The sequence below is a fragment of the Mytilus trossulus genome, chromosome 4 (genome assembly GCF_036588685.1).
Source record: "Mytilus trossulus isolate FHL-02 chromosome 4, PNRI_Mtr1.1.1.hap1, whole genome shotgun sequence".
Classification (NCBI taxonomy): domain Eukaryota; kingdom Metazoa; phylum Mollusca; class Bivalvia; order Mytilida; family Mytilidae; genus Mytilus; species Mytilus trossulus.
The window spans coordinates 18,509,697-18,529,296 of NC_086376.1; the positions used below are offsets into that span (position 1 = coordinate 18,509,697).

At 31.6% G+C, this 19,600-nt stretch overlaps 1 protein-coding gene across 1 annotated transcript in view; it reads left to right on the forward strand.

Annotated features, from left to right (window-relative positions):
• Positions 1–9,052: 9,052 nt before the first annotated feature.
• The window catches only part of LOC134714815 (uncharacterized), a 37,500-nt gene continuing 26,952 nt past the window's right edge, over positions 9,053–19,600 (forward strand). The window contains exon 1 of the mRNA XM_063576398.1: positions 9,053–9,228. The gene's annotated coding sequence lies outside the window, so the exon portion shown is untranslated. The remainder of the gene's footprint in view (positions 9,229–19,600) is intronic.

The following is a 19,600-nucleotide window of genomic DNA, read 5'->3' on the forward strand; positions in this document are numbered from 1 at the left end:
TTAGTTGATCGGGGGTTATATCTTACAAGGAGGCTTTTGCTTCAAGCCTTCCGAGTGGTAGAGTTGAAATCAGTCCTTCAAAAATTGAACGTACGCTGTCATAATTGGGTTTACCGTTATGGAATATCTCTGAGGGGATGAAGACTTGAAGTAGCTCCTTCCAATGTTAAACGTACGCTGTCATGATTGGATTAGCCGTTATAGAATATGTGTGTCAGAATGTAAAGTTGAAGTCATTTCTTTGAAAGTTGAAAGTACGTTGTCATGATTGGGTTTACCGTTACGAAATATCTGTGTCCGAATATGTTGTAACCACTACGTGTCGTCGATTGTAACATTACCAAATTTAACTTAATACCAGATTGTAATTGAATCAGCAACATTTGGTTTTAAAAAAGGACGTGTTGTTTCTGCTTTTGTTATCAGTGTTGTATTTCGTTCTATTTTAACTTCATATGTATTTGTAGTCTTCCTTTTTTTTTAATCTTGTGTATCTTTTGTCCCTGAAAATCTTAAATTTTCATTTGAAACCTTAACATTTAGTCATGTTTTAGAGTTAGATATTTCACATTTTCATTTAAACGAATTCCATTTATGAAGAGAAATATAGTTAATTAAAAGTTTAAATTTAATTCATAAAGTAATGAATTGGAATAATTGAATAAGCTGTACGCACTGGTACAATGAACAATTTATTGATAGAAAAGGTAAATCAACATAAAGAAAAGGGTGACCGTAGCAATGGTTTAATACCAGTTCAACTTTGTATTTTCCTGCATGAATTGCTTTCTATTAATGTGTTAACTAGGTTTTGCTACTATTTCTAATTTAACTCCTGGTCAAACTTATATTCGAAAATTTTATGATGTTTTTTTGATTTGTAGAAAACAAGTATGTTTTTTTTTCATTACTTTATTAATTTTTTTTTAATCATTCATAGTTTTTTGGCCACTTTTTTTTCAAAATTACCCTTGTTCACATCTATATACTCCTTATAATCACAAACTCGTTAACAATCTATCGGTACCATATTAAATTGTTTATTACTTTTTTGTTAATCATTCATCTCCGTGTTTGTAATTGCTTAGCGCTTTCTATGCTAATAATTTTTCGTTATCCTTTCTCTATCTCCTGAAATCACTCACAGATTTTAGTCATGCCGTGCTGCTCAGTCAGTCGGTTTACTATGTTTGTGTTTTATGTTGAGTCGATTGCCTTTTGTCGTCTTCCGTTTTGTCACGGGTTGTCATTGTCGTTTGTGATTTTATTTTTTGCTGTTCGGTGTGAGCAAAGGCTCCGCATTGAAGACCGTACATTGACCTGTAATGGTTTACTTTTATAAATTGTGACTTGGTTGGAAAGTTGTCTCATTGGCACTCATACCACATCTTCCTATATCTATGTATACGAATTAGTGTCGTGAAGGTCAATAGATCAATTCCGATGCATTTATTAAGATTTTGAAAACATAAAGGATTTTTTCTTGAAAAAAGAACTTACATTCACTTTTTTAATATTAAAACTTAGCCATTCAAGTATTTTTAAAAAAACATGTCTTTGTTTTACATTTGAAGTTTCAAATGAATAAAATCATTCTTCTTAACCTTTGTAAATTGTATATTACTGATTTGATATTCATTTGTCTTACCTGTGTAATTGTTAAAAAATCGTCTACTCTTGTAGGTAATTAATCGTAGACTCTGTAATTTTTTTTATTACTATTGTTGTTAACTGTTTATTGTTACCTTTGTAAGCTGTTTATTACAACAATTGAAGGTCATTTATTGTAATCTTTGTAAGTTGTTTATAACTTCCATTATCGGTCACTTATCGTTACCTTTGTAAGTTGTTTATTACTACAATTGAAGGTCTTTAAGTCATCACCCTTGTAAGTTGTTAACAACTACTATTGAAGGTCATTTATCGTAAGTTGTTTATAACTACCCTTGAAGGTCATTTATCGTTACCTTTGTAAGTTGTTTAAAACTACCTTTGTAGGTCATTTATCTTTACCTTTGTAAGTTGTTTATAACTATCATTGAAGGCCATTTATCGTTACCTTTGTAAGTTTTTTTTTAATTCTTGTTTATCATTTAACGTAAGATGTGTAAGTTGTAAATACTATCCGTTTGAATCATTTATGGTTATATTCTAATATTTGATATTTGTTTACACATAAGATATGCTGGTTTGTAAAACATTCTCGTTAGCTTAAACAATATAAGTCCATTCATAAACAGACATGGTGTTTAATCAAAAATTTGTCATACGGAGTAAGATCGGGTAATCATTGCTAGCTATGCATCTTCTTGACCATCATATAATCATAATCATAATCATAATTTATCCTTAAATGAATTTCAAAAGCCATTGACGTAACAGAATGGCAAATAAACATTTTGAGTAAGTAAGTTGTTATAACCTTTTAGTTATAAAATTTACCGTTGAAAGTTCTTTATAAGTTCTTAATCAGTAAGTTTTCTTGGTATACAGAAAACAATATTTGCTATTTCATGCTATCTTTCTTTTACTTTAATGTCAGCGTGTACAGAGTGAAAAACTTAATGTATTTCAATATTAGACCGTTGGTTTTCCCGTTTGAATGGTTTTACACTAGTAATTTTGGGGCCCTTTATAGCTTGTTGTTCGGTGTGAGCCAAGGCTCCGTGTTGAAGGCCGTACTTTAACCTATAATGGTTTAATTTTTTAATTGTTATTTGGATGGAGAGTTGTCTCATTGGCACTCACACCACATCTTCCTATATCTATATAATGAATGAATGAAAATTTAAAAATAAAAGATAACACAAATGTTTGGGTTGACATGAACGAATCATAATAATGAGACATCAAAGTAAAACGTTACAAAACAAAAAACATCCACAGTTTAAGAAACTCTTTTAAACTAGTCGAAGCTGAACCTAGCGATAAAATAATTATGAAAGGTACCAGGATTCTAATTTAGTACGCCAGACGCGCGTTTTTTCTACATAAGACTGATCAATGACGCTCATATCAAAATATGTATAAAGCCAAACAATTACAAAGTTGAAGAGCATTGAGGATTCATAATTCCAAAACGTTGTGCCAAATACGGCTATGGTCATCTATGCCTGGGATAAGAAGGTTTTAGTTTTTTGAAATATTAAAAGTTTTGTAAAAATGAAATTTATAAAAATGACCACATTATTGATATTCATGTCAACACCGAAGTGATGACTACTGGGCTGGTGATACCCTCGGGGACGAAACGTCCACCAGCAGTGGCATCGACCCAGTGGTGTAAATAGTTATCAAAGGTACAAGCTATAAAACAGGTTGAATCCACCATTTTCTACATAAGAAAACTGCCTATATCAAGTCAAGGAATATGAATATTGTTTTGCATTCGTTTAATGTGATTGAGCTTTTGTTTTAGCCATTTGATTTGGGATTTTCTGTTTTAAATTTTCCTCGGAGTTGTGTATTTTTGTGATTTTAACTTTAACGTCATTAACCTTGAAGAGGACCTATCCTTTCAGATTAGAATAAGAAATAGGTGTGTAAAAAATACAATTTGTTTATCAATATTGAATAATAAAATAGACATTAATTGCATTTGCTTAATCCAATCTATTTTAACTAGATCATTGTGATTATCGCTGAAGCAACATTTTGGTTTACTTTTACAAATTGCGATTGGTTAAAGAATTGTCTCATTGGAACTCATACTACATCTTCTTATATCTATATATTCTGAAGAACATTTTGATTGTGGAGACATCACTATTAGATATAAGGATATAGGAAAGAGACTGCGTACAAATAGTTAATTAACCAATATACTGGTGTTCAGATATAACCTCTTATAACGTTAGTAGTTGAAGATCTAATTCGTCTTTTCTTGTTGGAGTAACAATGAAATACACAATAGATTTATCAAAAAGTGTATGGTAACAGTGGGATTTTCATTGAACTGGTAATACCTTATTTCTTTACCAAATACAGGCATTGTTTGCTAAGACAACAGCGTATCTGTTTCTTATTCTTCCCCTTGCCACCATCAAGAGTTCGATTGTTACAGTTCGATTAATTAATGCATTTAAAAGGAATCTATATTTACCTTCAACGAAAGCGACATTTTCCATTTGGAATTATTTTCACGCTTATAGTTTGCAGTTTTTCTTTAAACAAAAGTATATAATATATATTTCATTTCATCAATAAAATAGACCATAAACGAACATACAAGTGTCTTGTAAAAACACTTTGTGTGAAATTATACTTGGAGTTGATTGATAACAATTGGACAGTAGTATAATATTTGTATCAACACTCGAAAAAATAATTAATCAAGTAATAAAATATCTAGCTGTCATACAATTCTTGATCGTGTTTTATTGAACATTTTAGCCCTCCGGCTTCGTCTTAGTGCTTAACGTCCATAGAACATGATCGAGTATTATCTAACCTATACAGGAAATATTGTATTCAGATTGTTTAACAATATGTCATACAGCTAAAGAGGCATTAGCTTTACGAGATACCGGTATAATAAAACCTAAAATTATATTTGTTTTTGTTTAGTTACCAATGAAACAATGAAAAGTTACAAATTCGACCTCATTGCATCTGTATGCATGTGACCTTCAATTTAGTCGAGATTGGTTACGCATGTGCTGAGCTATTAAATGGAAAAAGAATGTCAACGTTGAAGGTGAAAGCATGGTGAATGATTTTGGTAACTTTTTCAAACCACAAAACAATCATTGTTATACAGGTAGTAAAGATGAAGACCGTACTTATGAGCCTCAAATATGAAATAAAACAAAACTAGAAAGTCAATTGCACGTGGTCGCTATCTGAGTATATCTATGTTCCTATCAGGTTATTTGACCGTCGACGGCTTTAAAGGTCAAATCGATGATTAATTAGATGACATCTTGACAAACATTCAAACGAAATGTTGATATATATCATCGAGTCCATGCATTATAAATTATTTATTTGAACTTTTTGCAATTTGAATATACGTTGTAGTATGTGATAAATCAATTATGAGAATTTGAGTCAAATCGGTGTACATTATTTTGACAGCTAATACAAAGTTTCATACTATTAAACAATTAATGAATCTTTGTTCTGCATTTTTACATTACGTAATCAAAAAATTGGCAAGCAAAAATAATTTTGAAGGGAACTACTCAAACATATAATCTTTACTAGAAAATGTTTCGTTTATAGTTCAAATACGGAACGTCTTAGTTTTTCACCTTTCTTTCGTAATGTTAAATGCACTAACCATTATATTTAAAATACACAGGTCATATCAAAGGTATAACTACAAAATTTTAAAGGTAAAAAAATAGTATAAAAAAACCATAACAAAACTAAATGCTCGAGGACAGAAGATGGCGGACCATTGTTTGGACGTATACGGTCAATGTCGTTAAATGTTGAATATATAATTACAAGTAAAAATCTAACTCTTTTTCTGATGCTCATGAATGGAAATCTACTGAAATTACATTTTTGGATTCATTCCAAGAGTTTAAATACTAGAAAACTTTCGAATACTAGTAGGCTCGGAGGGGGTATAGATGCTAATTTTCTCTACGAAATTGTTACAATTCAAAATGAGATATTCGTTGTTTAATCCAAAACAGCAAGGAAATATTTCACAGACGTAATTAAAAAAAAAGATATCAAGAAACGAAAACTGTCTACTAATCTTAAAATAAAAACTATTGGGGCATTTTACCAGGGGATCCCTGGCCTACACACAAGGTCTAGAAGCACACTCAAAACAAAAATGTATTCCATAAAGAAAAACAAAACAGACATATTCAAGAGATGTTCAGTAAAAATGAACTTTGACGTATGGACTCCAAAATCTCTAGACTTCTCCTTTCCTTTATCTTTAATATGTATAAGTTTCAGTCCATTCAAGCAAATGATACTCGAGTTATTATCCGTAAAATAATCTGTCAGAGACACACAGACAGACGGATGGAAGGGTTGAACAAGCAATAAGAAGATCTTCAAACGGTCGTGATTGGTACTATATGGTTCTTCCGTTTTCAGTTTGCAACTGGCATATGATAACAAATTTTTGTTAAATAATTTGTTTAATCTATTCATATTCTTTTTTTTAAACATGAGCCTATCTTAAGATTGACATATTGTTTAAACACTTATAAATTGTCGAAAATCGTATGCTGAACTCCCGGGGCCTTATGTTTCCTTGTGAGGTCTGTGTTATTATATCATTCACCTTTACCCAACATCTCCCATATTCATAATGTTATACCAAAAACTAGTGGTTAAATTATAATAAAATTATGAATTGCCAACGAATAGAATGATAATATCCTCTATGAAGTGTTCTCGTTCTTTCTAATATGCTTTGTTTCATTTGAAGAGGTAATCAGTATGCAGACCATCGGTTAAACAATGGGATATAAATGCACGATATCAAATAGACACACTTTACAGAGAACACAATAGCCTTGGCCCAAAGTCATCTTTCAATTGTTTTCAAAATAACTTTAAGGCATTTAAAATTAAAGTAATCGTTGTGAATAATAAAAAAACCAAAAAAAACCATGCAGTTGCAAAATTATTGAAGTCAATTAAACTTGTATATATCTATACACCACAGATTCCATTAAAGCACTTGACAAGAGAACGCGAAGGCACCACATGAACTATGACAGTTACATTAAACAGAAACCGTTCTTATAAATTTCAACTAGGTTATTGTTGTTTTAAGTCATATTCACTTGTTTCAAAGAAAAACACGCAACTTGAAAGATAAATCGTTGAAATTAAATCATGGCAGCCAGATTACGCAATATACATAAAAAATAACGAAATGATGTTGTAACAATGATTTGTAAATAATTTATCATACTGTACAAATTTGACCATGTTCTGATACTCATATATATATATGTACAAGTGACTCGTATATGCTTTCGCAGAATTTATATTACGATACGGGTCTGCGCGTACTGTTGTTGAAGAAAAAAAGCATGAAAACGTAAAGGTCATTTTTAGGGAATGTCAGCTAACACCACTTACTTCCGAAATGTAGACTTCTGGACTAAGAATGCGTTAAAACATAACATGTATACATTTACCTTGAATTTATAGTGACTAAGATGGATTGGCCTTAATATAGGTTATAAACAATTCGATACACGAATTAGGTTTGCACTTGTTATATTCAAATGATGTGTTAGAAAATGCATCTGTGTAAAGTTTTATAGTAAAATCATGAACTCGTATGCATCATTCTCCTTAAATATTTCTCTCTATATAATATACTTGTATATAGAACAGTTGAATGTTCCCCATATTTCGCTAAACAAGTACCATGAACCCTAACTTTAAATTTAATATTTAATAAGATTATTTCTAATTTTCTTCTTACTCAAAAAACAAAAATAAAACTATTTCTATTTTATCGGTCAAACATAAAACACTTGAAGGAAAATACATTTACAATAGTATGATCCGTTTAGGAGTATAATCAAAATATAATTAAAAAAAACATGTCGTCTGAACGCTTGCATATTTACGAAGCCTAGGATCTTCTCGATTTATCCATATAATTAATTTGCCTAATTGTTTTTTTAAGCGTTTATCTATGCTGCATACAAAATTTTCCAGATCGTTTTGGCATATGCATATAATATACTAGTATACGAGATATTTAAATGTTCTTTGAAGATGATAGTACGCCTATGGTTTCTACAATTAAAACATAAATAACTTATTTTACATAAACCCATATAACCTACTGTTTTCTTCGTTAGTTATGTTTACTGGAACCTATTTCGATATAACGATATAAGTATATCGAGATAGCGATATAGATATATTGAGATAACGATTAAATTTTTTGGAGGTCCCCTATGAGCTTCCATAGATTTAAATATTGCGTTTTACAAGAAGAATTTTTATGTACTTCTCATCTATTTTGTCCTTGCAAAAATGTGTCAAACAGCATAATTTGTGTTTGCAGAGAAGAGATTATGTCTGTTGTTTTCAAAATAACTGTTAAATTGTTCGCGTTTACGCATCATTGGGCCTAGCGTTATAATTTAAACATGTAAACGTATACGCAATGACTTTTTAACATAATAAACAATCTCGTTGTTTGTTAAATTTAAACTCCAATTGCAAGCGTCAGTAAGATAGCAGTAAACCGCGGGACATCAGCATAAACCAGACGAGTTAATCAAAGTTTGAATGATCAATAATGCGCATGTTTTCCTTAGTTACACGAGTCAATAAAAAAAATATTTGAGCAGTTACCTTAAAGCTTGAAGAACAATGGGAAAGGTCAAAATAATGCCAGATTTATTTACAACATGAAAATTAGAAGGAAAAAAAACCCGTATTAAAACAATGCATGCTGAGAAGATATTTTTTTCGGAAAAAACAAAACCATTTTCTAACTTTTAGTACTGTACATAATAAAATTTGCTGAAACCTCCATGGTTTTATAATATATTAAATTCAGTCATTTCGAAGTTTTCCTGTTTCTCGAAAGGAACGTGTCAATCGTTACATTCATTGGCACTTAATAAAATTGAGAATGGAAATGGGGAATGTGTCAAAGAGACAACAACCCGACCAAAATAAAAAAACAACAGCAGAAGGTCACCAACAGGTCTTCAATGTAGCGAGAAAGTCTTCAAATTACTGAAAGCAACTCATCAATTTAAAAAATAATGGAAATAAGTAATTGATTTGCTTCCCCAACAGTAGAAGAAAAGTTTGTTGAATTATTTGTTTCATGCTTGTTTTAGATTCTCCAGTATAGAATGCCTTTCCGAACGGAAAGCTTACCCGACAGACTACGCTATGGTAACATACAACATTGAGTAGGCAGTGGTGGCATTTCAACATTACCAATTTTCGATGATCAACTATTTGACGTCAGTATTCACGAATACTAGGAGTTGCCTAGTTGAATACAACAAGTATGCCTATAGTTGAATACAACAAATATGCCTAGTTGAATACAACAAGTGTGCCTAGTTGAATACAACAAGTATGCTCAGTTGAATACAACTCAGTGTGTTCAAGTGTATACTCGACATGTTAGTTTTATTATCAACACGCTTGGCATGAACTCAAATAATCACGTGACAGGAAAGCACACTGACAGATAATTGGCATTCCGAAAACGAGAAGAACATATCACTAGCAGTAACACTTTAAAGATAACAGATAGAGGTAAATATTTGTTTTGTAACATTTATATCAATTGAACTAATTTCTCTTTTTTAGTTAATATTTAACAAGATATTTAAACAACTTTTTTCTAAGAGCTGAATTCACCACGCTTCAATAATATCCACACATTAAATTTATAACATAGTGGTTAATGTATAATGTAAATAGGTGGGCTTGGCAGGTGTAATAAAACCTCGTGTAAACGTTAAGAAAAATCTTGGCCGTCCGCCAATTTTATATGTGAACTTTAGTCGTCTGCTATTTTCACTTGGGCGGTAATTATCTCGGGACGTTTATGTTTCTATTGACGACCTTTGTTGATTAAAGATAGCGGTATGGTATTGAAATGCCACAGTAAATATTGTTACCATGGCTACGTTATCCGGTAATTGTGATTGAAGAATGATATTGATTATTTGTCTCGTGGGAAATGAAGAGATAAAAAGTGGCGTGTTGAGAGGCGCTTGATATTAGATTGGGTAATATTAGATAACAGCGTACATAGATGTTTTTTTGATATTCGGCGTTAGATGATCTTGAATTGTATGCTCAATAAATAACTGTGACGTCACAATATTTGTTTAACTCACAGAGTGACGTGAAAAATGCGTAATTAACAACGGATCAAGTAGTCGATATCTGAAGATGGGCTACAATGGTGTGTAATTTGAACAAAAAATAATTTGCTGTTGCATGCGTTCTTTAATAACGTTATCTGGTTAAGCCGAGACATTTCCTCGAGTTGAAAAAAAACCAACAATAGATAATCCTTTAATCTCGACTTTCCTAGGATTATGACGTCAATGTGGTCTCTACTCGATTGTAAAAAAATCGTCAAGTAGGCCTAGCTGGATATTCAATAAGATTCCCCCAAAAAATAAAGCGAAATATAAGAAAAATATCTAGATACTGAGGAAACTCATAAACATCGATTTGTATGCCCCCGCCTCATTCAAATGGTATGAAACTTTTACACAATGCTTTTTGGTGGCGTCACTTTAACCGCTTTAGAGTTATGCCCCTTTACAATTGGACAAATTGATATGTTGTTTTCGTTTCCGTTCCCTTACATATGAAACTTATGCACATTGGTTTGTACCACACAATACAGATCACGTTTGAATCGTGGGGTGTCACTTTTATTGTTCCAGAGTTTTGTTCCTTTTAATACAAACGAAAAAACATGCCAAATATTTTGTTTCCATTCTCTAACTTCCTTTTACCTCAACTTAATGCTATAAAAACTAATATAAAATGCTGATTACAACAAAATACAGATTGATAATGAGGTTTGGTGGTGTTGCTTTAACCGTTCTAGATTTGAGCCTCTTTCATTGTCTTTATAAATGGTAGAATTGCTGAATACTAGTAATTAGTTTACGTTCTCTTACTGAAGTTACCCCTACCAAATGTTATGCATTATTATAGACAATTGTTATTACCACAAAACTCAGATAATTTAAAAAATTGGATAGCTTCACTTTTACCGTTTTCAGTTAATCGGAACCATCATCTGTGTCCCATGGACATATTCCCAATTTATTGCAATTGTTTAATATCATATATTTTTAGTTTTCGGTAGTATTCCAGGGTTTCGATTGCATATTATACGGTCTGCACGAACTAATTTTGCCCGAAGAGAAAAATAAAAAAAAAAACATTGTCTGAAGTTTCATGAAATTTGTGCAATAAACTGTAATAATTTTTTATGACTGTTTGTCCCCTGCGCAATGCGTTGCAGGGGTATAGAAACACCGGGTATCCGTCCAGTCTTTTTGGCGCTCTCGCCTGTTCAATTCTTGCCATATTATTATAAAAATTTCATCATAAATTAAAATCAGCAATATCTTGGACAAGTTCGAAAGTCAGTGCCGATCAATTGATTTAAAAAAAAATCCCCCTAGAAACATTAAATAAATATATGAAAAATAGCAACCGTTATGTGTTCAATTATTGTCCGAATTTTATGAAACTTTTATAAGCAATGTTTTGACGAGTTCGAATATCAATTATTTTCAAAAGAGTTATGGCCATTGGAATATTAATCACATGGGAAAAATGCCAAGTATGAGCATTTTAATGTGTACAATTCTTGCTTGACTTTTATGAAATTTATATTATATATAGGTTTATATCATCAATGTCTTTGGTGAGTTCAAAAATCAGTGCTGATAAAATATTCTTAAAGTTTAATGCCCTATGGAAATATTGATTTATATGATAAAGAAAATTGCTTTTTAAATGCTCTAATGTGGACATTTTTTGTCGGATTTTTATGAAACCGTAAGTTGAAGTTGAAGTTATATCATCGGCAAAAGACACTTTCGAAAATTAGTGCTGATATAGTGTTTAAGTTATGGAAATTTTATTTTAAAAAGATCATATTGCATTTGCTCTGAAGCCTTCCTTTCTCTAAGATATTAATAATGGAAAAGAATGTTATGCCCCCGCCGTAGTGGAGAGGGCATGAAGTTTTACCCTTGTCTGTCCGTCTGTCCGTCAGCACGTATGTTTGTCACAAAGTTGGTTTCCATTTTCTAACTCCAAATATTAACTTTAATATGCACAATTTCCCCGATAATACAAATTTAATAACAGAATTTATTGTAAACACCCTAATCGAAACATTTTGTGACTGATTGTAGAGATAATACTAGATTGTGTATGTGTATGTTTTATGTATCAAATCAGATTCTTTGGTTAAATCACAGAAAATTATTTATTATCAGTTTAAATCATCACATTTGAATCTTGCTTTGATAAATAATCCTATACACGAAATTTTAACTGAGACGAAGGATTATAGGTCCCCTACTCTTAAAAGAGTTTTTTTTTAATTAATGAAAAAAATGATATTTGAATTATAAATCTTCAAAATATCGATTACAGTAAAATAACGACACATTGAAGCCTCGGTCACACCTTACCAGATAGCTCGAACGGACGCCTAACGGATAACTTTTTTTTAATCCGTTCATGTCCGTTAGACGTCCGTTCTTATCCGTTAGTCGTCCGTCCATATCCGTTGAGCGTCCGTTAAGCGTCCGTTTTATCCGTTGACGTCCGTTTTGTCCGGTGGAAAATTTTGAACATGTTCAAAACTTTGAACGGACGTCTAACGGATAAAATGTCCGTTGAACGTCCGTTAGGCGTCCGTTTTGTACGTTACTCGTCCGTTTTGTATCCGTTACGTGTCCGTTATGCATCCGTTGGAGATCCGGTAGACTATTTCACCAACGGACGTCTACCGGACGCCTAACGGACACCTAACGGATAGAACGGATGTGAAACGGACATAAACGGAAGGATAACGGATAAAACGGATGCCTACCGGATGTAAAACGGATTAATGCCTATTAAAATTTCGCGTCAGAAATGCCAATAATTGGTATGTCAGATTTTCTTGAGTGTCATGAATATTTATTATTCGTGATGGATCTTGGAGTAAGAGCACGTCATCGCTACCAAGCAGCTCTTATTCAGGCCAGACTCAACTTAAATGTAGCAAATATAAACCTTATCTACCTCATGGTGGCATTTTGAAGAACAAACTAAAATCAGTCACACGGAAACTTTTTAATCATTTTAAGGTCATGTGTATGTGGTTTATTGCCTTTTATTTTCAGATAATTTATTGCCTTTAATTTTCAGATAGTTTATTGCTTTTAATTTTCAGATGGTGTATATTGCCTTTAATTTTTAGATGGTTTATTGCCTTTAATTTTCAGATTATTTTGTTCATCCGTTTTATCCGGCGTTACGCTTCCGTTAGGTGTCCGTTTTATCCGGTACTCGTCCGTTGGATGTACGTTCGACGTCCGTTTTGTCCGGTACGTATCCGTTTCACGTTCGTCCAGTGTCCGTTGTGTGTTCGTTAGGCATTCGTTACATGTCCGTTAGTACACCAACGGACTCCCAACGGATACAAATTTTGTCAACGGATAACTTTTTTTTTCATCCGTTAGGCGTCCGTTCGAGCTATCCGGTAAGGTGTGACCGAGGCTTGAAACATGCATATGACTGTCTTTTCTGTCTGTCTTTTTTTTTTAATTAATAGTATTAATGACAAACACCCAAAAATTGTTTCCTCGGACGTTCATGTCATCGAAAGTTGAACTTAGAGCTGAAGTATATGCCGTCGCCTAGTATGAGCTCAATTATTATCTATGGACAACCGAGATGATTCAATTACGTTACTTCAGTATCAAGTGTCGTATACAGAACCGGTTTTTATTCACACGGAGCGTTCAATTAGTTTTAACATTCCTAACATTTGTACAAGATTATTTAGTAAAAAGCAAATATTACAATTTGTACTTTTATCTAAATAATATCGTTTAAATTTTAATCGAACTTCGAATTTATAAGAGTTAATATGGTTTCAATAACTTAAAGTATCGATTACTCTGTACTATCATATAGTTTAATGGATAACACGTCGTCCAATCTCTTCTTTATAACACTTTATTAAACAGACTCAAACTGATTACATTCCGTCTTTTTGTACGAAATTTGTACCATTTATTCAAAATCATCTTTGTATACATATCCAATGTGACGAAAAAAATGATTAAAATGTGACAGACACGTCCGACAGTCCGTCAGTCAACTTTGGTATCCGATTACTTCGACCAGATTGTTATTTTAAACATAAAATATCCAGAGCCCCTGTGCAGCTCGGTGAGATGACCTTAGTCGCTACTAAAATTTTAAACGTGTATAAAAAGAAAGATCAAATCTGTTAACTAATTGATTGCCATCAGTTTGTTAAAGATTTAGTCGAGACAATATTTAAAGTTTTCGTTGATCATTCAATCATTTCATACCTGACTATGCGGTATGGGTTTTGCTCATTGCTGAAGATCCTTTGGTGAACAATAGCTATTTATTTCTGTGTAATTTGGTCTCTTGTGGAGATTTCTCTCATTGGCAATCATACCACATGCATCTTCTTTTTATATTTTCATTTGTCTTTTATATTCTTCTATATGCTTTTCGCTGTCCTATCATGATATGGTTTTGTCATTGTGGTCTTCGTCAGACTGTCTGTAGACTTTATTTTACAATGCAGTTGATATAGATTATATTTTGATTTTAACTTGATTATATTTGATATATGAGTATAAAGTTGGGATAGCATAACCAGTGCCGCGATTGTAGCTTAACACTTCAAATTATCAGTCCAAAACTGACCAAACTGACTTTAAAGTTTTTCTTTTTCTTTTTTCTATTTCTTTTTCTTTTTCTTTTTCAAAATAGAAACGGCTTTCAAATAAATGCTCAAATTTTATATAGTAGTATATAACATCCAGTTTTCTGCATTTTTGCTCTCCCGTCTCCAAAATCCAATTGTTATCAGGCCATTTTAGTTTTTATCCTTTAGATATTAAAATGTTTGGCTTGTTATGCAAATAGTGAGATAGCGTTTCGTGATTATTTACAAGGAATAACTGCCCTTGAACTTATCTAAAATATTTTATGGCTTATTGTTTTATGTCTTTGTCGTGGCGGAGGGGTATTAAGTTTAGCCCTTGTCCTTTTCTGTCCGTCTATCCGTCCGTTCGTCTGTATGTCCAAAACTTGGTTTTCGTTTTCTAACTTTCATGACTTTAGTTTGCCTCAAGCAACTGTTATGAAAATCATACTAGAACAAACCCGCGAAATCGCGGGCATATACAGCTTGTGAACTGTTGTAGGATGATTTTTTGTAAAAGATATATTATGTACCGAGAATTACATAAAAGCTATCTCCCTTTTTCCAAAGTCCGATATATTTCCTTTCTGTTAAATTCAATTATATTCGTGTTTCTGGTCTACGACCACAATCTTCTCCTTTGCAAAAATGCTTCTTTTGGTAAAAGTCAAATCAAATTAAAAATTTACACCGTTTCAAACATGAATTAAATGTAACTTTTTATATATATACCCTTATTAGTCTAGAAAATGCTTCTATGACAATCCATCAGTACTTTTTTTTTGAGAGCCTTATTAACATGGCAATGGTAGGATTTGAATCATGTATAAATGACTAATACCGACTAAGGCTAATTTGAGGGGTTGTCGATCGGAGGGGTCCTGATCCCGAAATCCCACGAAATCCCGAGATTCAGAATTTAAAGAAATTAATATCCCGAAATCAAAAAATATATTCCCGGATCTCGTAAGGATCAATCCCCAAATCCCGAGCTTAAAAACACCCGATCCCGACGCCTCGAAAAAGGTCATGCCACCCTCTAATCTCTACCTTACTTTCATTTTTGCCAAATCACTATTTTCTCTTTTAACAATATTTTTTTATGCCCCAATTATGGGCATTATGTTTTCTAGTTTGTGCATCCGTGCGTTCGTTTTCGTTTGTTTGGTCGTCCGTCCGTCCGTCTCTCCCACTTCAGGTAAAAGTTCTTGGTCGAGGTAGGTTTAGATGAAGTTGAGCATGTTTTATTTATTTTAATATATATGCAAGTGGTATGACCCCTTAAATAGTAAACATTTCAAAGAAAACATTAAACAGAATCAGGGACTTTCTATACTAACATAGAAATTCCCTGACAGAATACAGAGAGTCTCTATATATTAAAGTAGTATAATCGTAGTTTACATGTAGATAAACGCGAAAAATATTTGTCCTCTCTAAGGAAGTATAAGAGTTGTGATTTTGCGATCTAAACACCATGATATGGAGAACGCTAACACAGTTAGAACGCTCTACGATTCGTTGCACTTGTGTCACATGTTTTACTTTTTTTTAAATATAAATGCAACTGGTATGACCCCTTAAATAGAGAACATTTAAAAAAAACAGTAGAAAGAATACAGAGAGTCTCTATATATTAAAGTAGTATAATCGTAGTTTACATGTAGGTAAACGCGAAAAATAATTGTCCTCTCTAAAGAGGTATAATATATAGTTGTGGTTCTATATTCCCGGATCCCGTAAGGATCAATCCCCGAATCCCGAGCTTAAAAACACCCGATCCCGACGCCCCGAAAAAGGTCCTGCCACCCTCTAATCTCTACCTTACTTTCATTTTTGCCAAATCACTATTTTCCCTTTTAACAATAAATGTGTATGCCCCAATTATGGGCAATCTGAATAATCATATAAAGAATAGATGACAAATGCGACTATGCATGTTACCTATAGGACACAGAGGCGATTTATTGTGGAAGGAAGAGAAGCGACACACAAAATGAGGTCTTCTCGTTTAATTAATAGTATAGATACTTCTGGAAAAATAAACGGAAGAGGAAATTGTCTATGAATAAAAGCCGGGGTGATGACGGACACATATCCGGACTTCTTTTTTTCCGTTTTTTTCCCAAAATAACCGAAACTGAATAATCATAAGAATGGATGACAAATGCGACTATGCATGGTACCTATAGGACATACAGTCACAATGATCAATTTATTGTGGAAGGAGGAGAAGCGACACCAAAAATGAGGTCTTCTCGTTTAATAGTATAGATACCACAATACTTATTTCCACAAAACACATTCAAAATTATACTTCTTATGTGTCTACGTATATTTATTTATCCTTGGGTTTGAGTGTATCTAAATAGATAACTCTGAAAAGCGCGCTGGACGCACGAAATACATAATAAAATTAGATTCATATTATGAGCAGCGGATTCACGGGAATCCTGGATGCCCTGCCCCTACCTTTTTTTCCGGATTGTTACATTGTGATTCTTCAAGTATATATTTATGATTTTGTTCTCTCCCTATAAAAGCAAAACCATTCGACCCCACTCCTACAAATTTAAAAAATGATATGCTGGATCCGGCTCTGCAAGAGAAATTAATACAATTACATTGTTTCGACACCGGTTTCTGTTGAATCAATGATTATGTCGACACCCTTCAGCCGAGATGGAGTTGAATTAATAATTCACTGGCATGTAACCGTTTCGACTATTTAAGTTTAGAAAAAAACGCAGGGATGGATTCAGAATTCCTAAAAACCTTATTTATGTATATATATATCGCCGAGCGGAGCGAGGCTTATAAAAGGTTAGACGATTTTTTGCTAAAACTGGCATAGTTTTCAATCAAAGGGGGCACAACTGAAGCCGATAACTGCTGATCTATTTTATAAATGATAAAGATACTTGATAAAATTTAAAATCCGTTAAAAAATACGGCTAATTGATTTATATGGCAAGCCGTTTTACTATTTATTCTAACTTCAAGATATCTCATATAATATATAAGATATATCATATAATATATAAGATATATCATATAATATATAAGATGTATCATATAATATTATTAATTCGTATATTTTAACAAATTTGATTCGTTTAGGGATAGTCACATGTTAAACTATATTTTCGAAGGTAGAGAGAAAACGGCGGATAGCAAAAAGCATATTGACCTGCAAAAAGCATATCGCACGGTTATTTTTAGAATATCTAAAAACCGATATACTTTGTGACGTCATGTAATGAATTTCAAGATATTGTTTAACGTTTTATAACAGATGATATCTGTCATCGATTATTTGACAAAAAATCTTTAAATACATAAGATGTAAAAAAAAAAAAAAGGAAATGAAATAACAACTAATATGTTGTTACTGTCAAGGAGACAATGTAATATTTATAAAATTCCAATAATCCTAAATGACGATTTTGATACAAATATGGTCGGAAATTAATAATATAACAAATATAGCCTTTGTATGAGGTCAATACAGGATATATCGACCCAAAGAAGTATATCGACCTCGGACTTCGTCCTCAGTCAATATACTTCTTTCAGGTCAATATATCCTTGTATCGACCTTATACAAAGGCTGTAGTTGTATAATATAAAAGATATCTCATATAATATATTAGATATCTTATATAATCCAGTTTTTATAAGATATCTTGTATACTTTATTAGATATCTTATATACTTTATTAGATATCTTATAAACTTTACAAGATATCTTATGAAGTATATAAGATATCTTATAAAGAAAATTATTACATATCTTATAAAGAAAATGATTACATATCTTATAAATTATATAAGATATCTTATAAAGTTTATTTGATATCTTATAAACTTTATTAGATATTTTATAAACTTTATAAGATATCTTATATACTTTACAAGATATTTCATATAATTTTTAAGATATCTCATATAATTTTCTTTATAAGATATCTTATATGTTTTATAAGATATCTTATATAAAAATTATTTATAATATCTCCTAAAGTTCATAAGATATGTTATAAAAACTTATAAAAACTGGATTATATAAGATATCTTATATATTATATGATATATATTATGAATTATATGAGATATCTTATTAACTATATAAGATATCTTATAAACTATATAAGATATCTTATACAGTATATTAAATATGTGTAAAGTTTATAAGATATCTTTATAAGATATCTCATATAATTTACTTTATAAGATATCTTATATACTTTATAAGATATCTTATATACTTTATAAGATATCTTATATACTTTATAAGATATCTTATATACTTTATAAGATATCTTATATACTTTATAAGATATCTTATAAAGAAAATTATATGAGATATCTTATAAACAGTATAAGATATCTTATAAACTTTATAAGATATCTTATAAACTATATGAGATATTTTATTTATTTTTTATTTAAGTTTATTAGATATCTTGAAGCCATAAGAAATAGTAACGGCTTGCCATAGATTTACACTGACAAAGGTTTACGGAATGAATTTTAAAATATTCCGTCTATATAGGTCATCTTAATTAAATTTAAGTTACATTCCATTTGAACTTCAGAGAGTTATTATGATGTTACGAATAACAGGAGTTTCTTTTATTCGCAAACAAATATGGATTTATAGATCTATTAATAATTTCTAAGTGCTGTGTACAAGTAATCATTAACACATCCTGTATAACAATGTCGGATATCCGTTTACTGTTTTTGATATAATTTGGCATTTCCGTTTTAAAGGATATATAAATTTTAGTCATGCATTATATTTATATATCCAGATATATATCAACCTTTTATTTCGTTTTCATTTTGTTTTAACTTGTTTGTTTGTTTTATCCTCGGACTATCCAGGAAATCCTTTATGTATAGATCCGGATTACAAAGGCTTAACATTAATCCGGATAACATGACGCATGTGTCTCCATGGTAATGTCGTTATAGTAATTGACAGTATTGAATAATAGTTTCAGCCTACAGATAAAATGACATGATAACATTATCTGTGAGTGCCTACGGGATCGTTCCTGTGGTAACATGCACAGCTGTTTATAGAAATATCGTCTGCTGCAGCTGTTACTTGTCGTCTGCTATATGTTAAAAATGCTGATGATATAATTGAAATACGATTGTCAGTCTAAG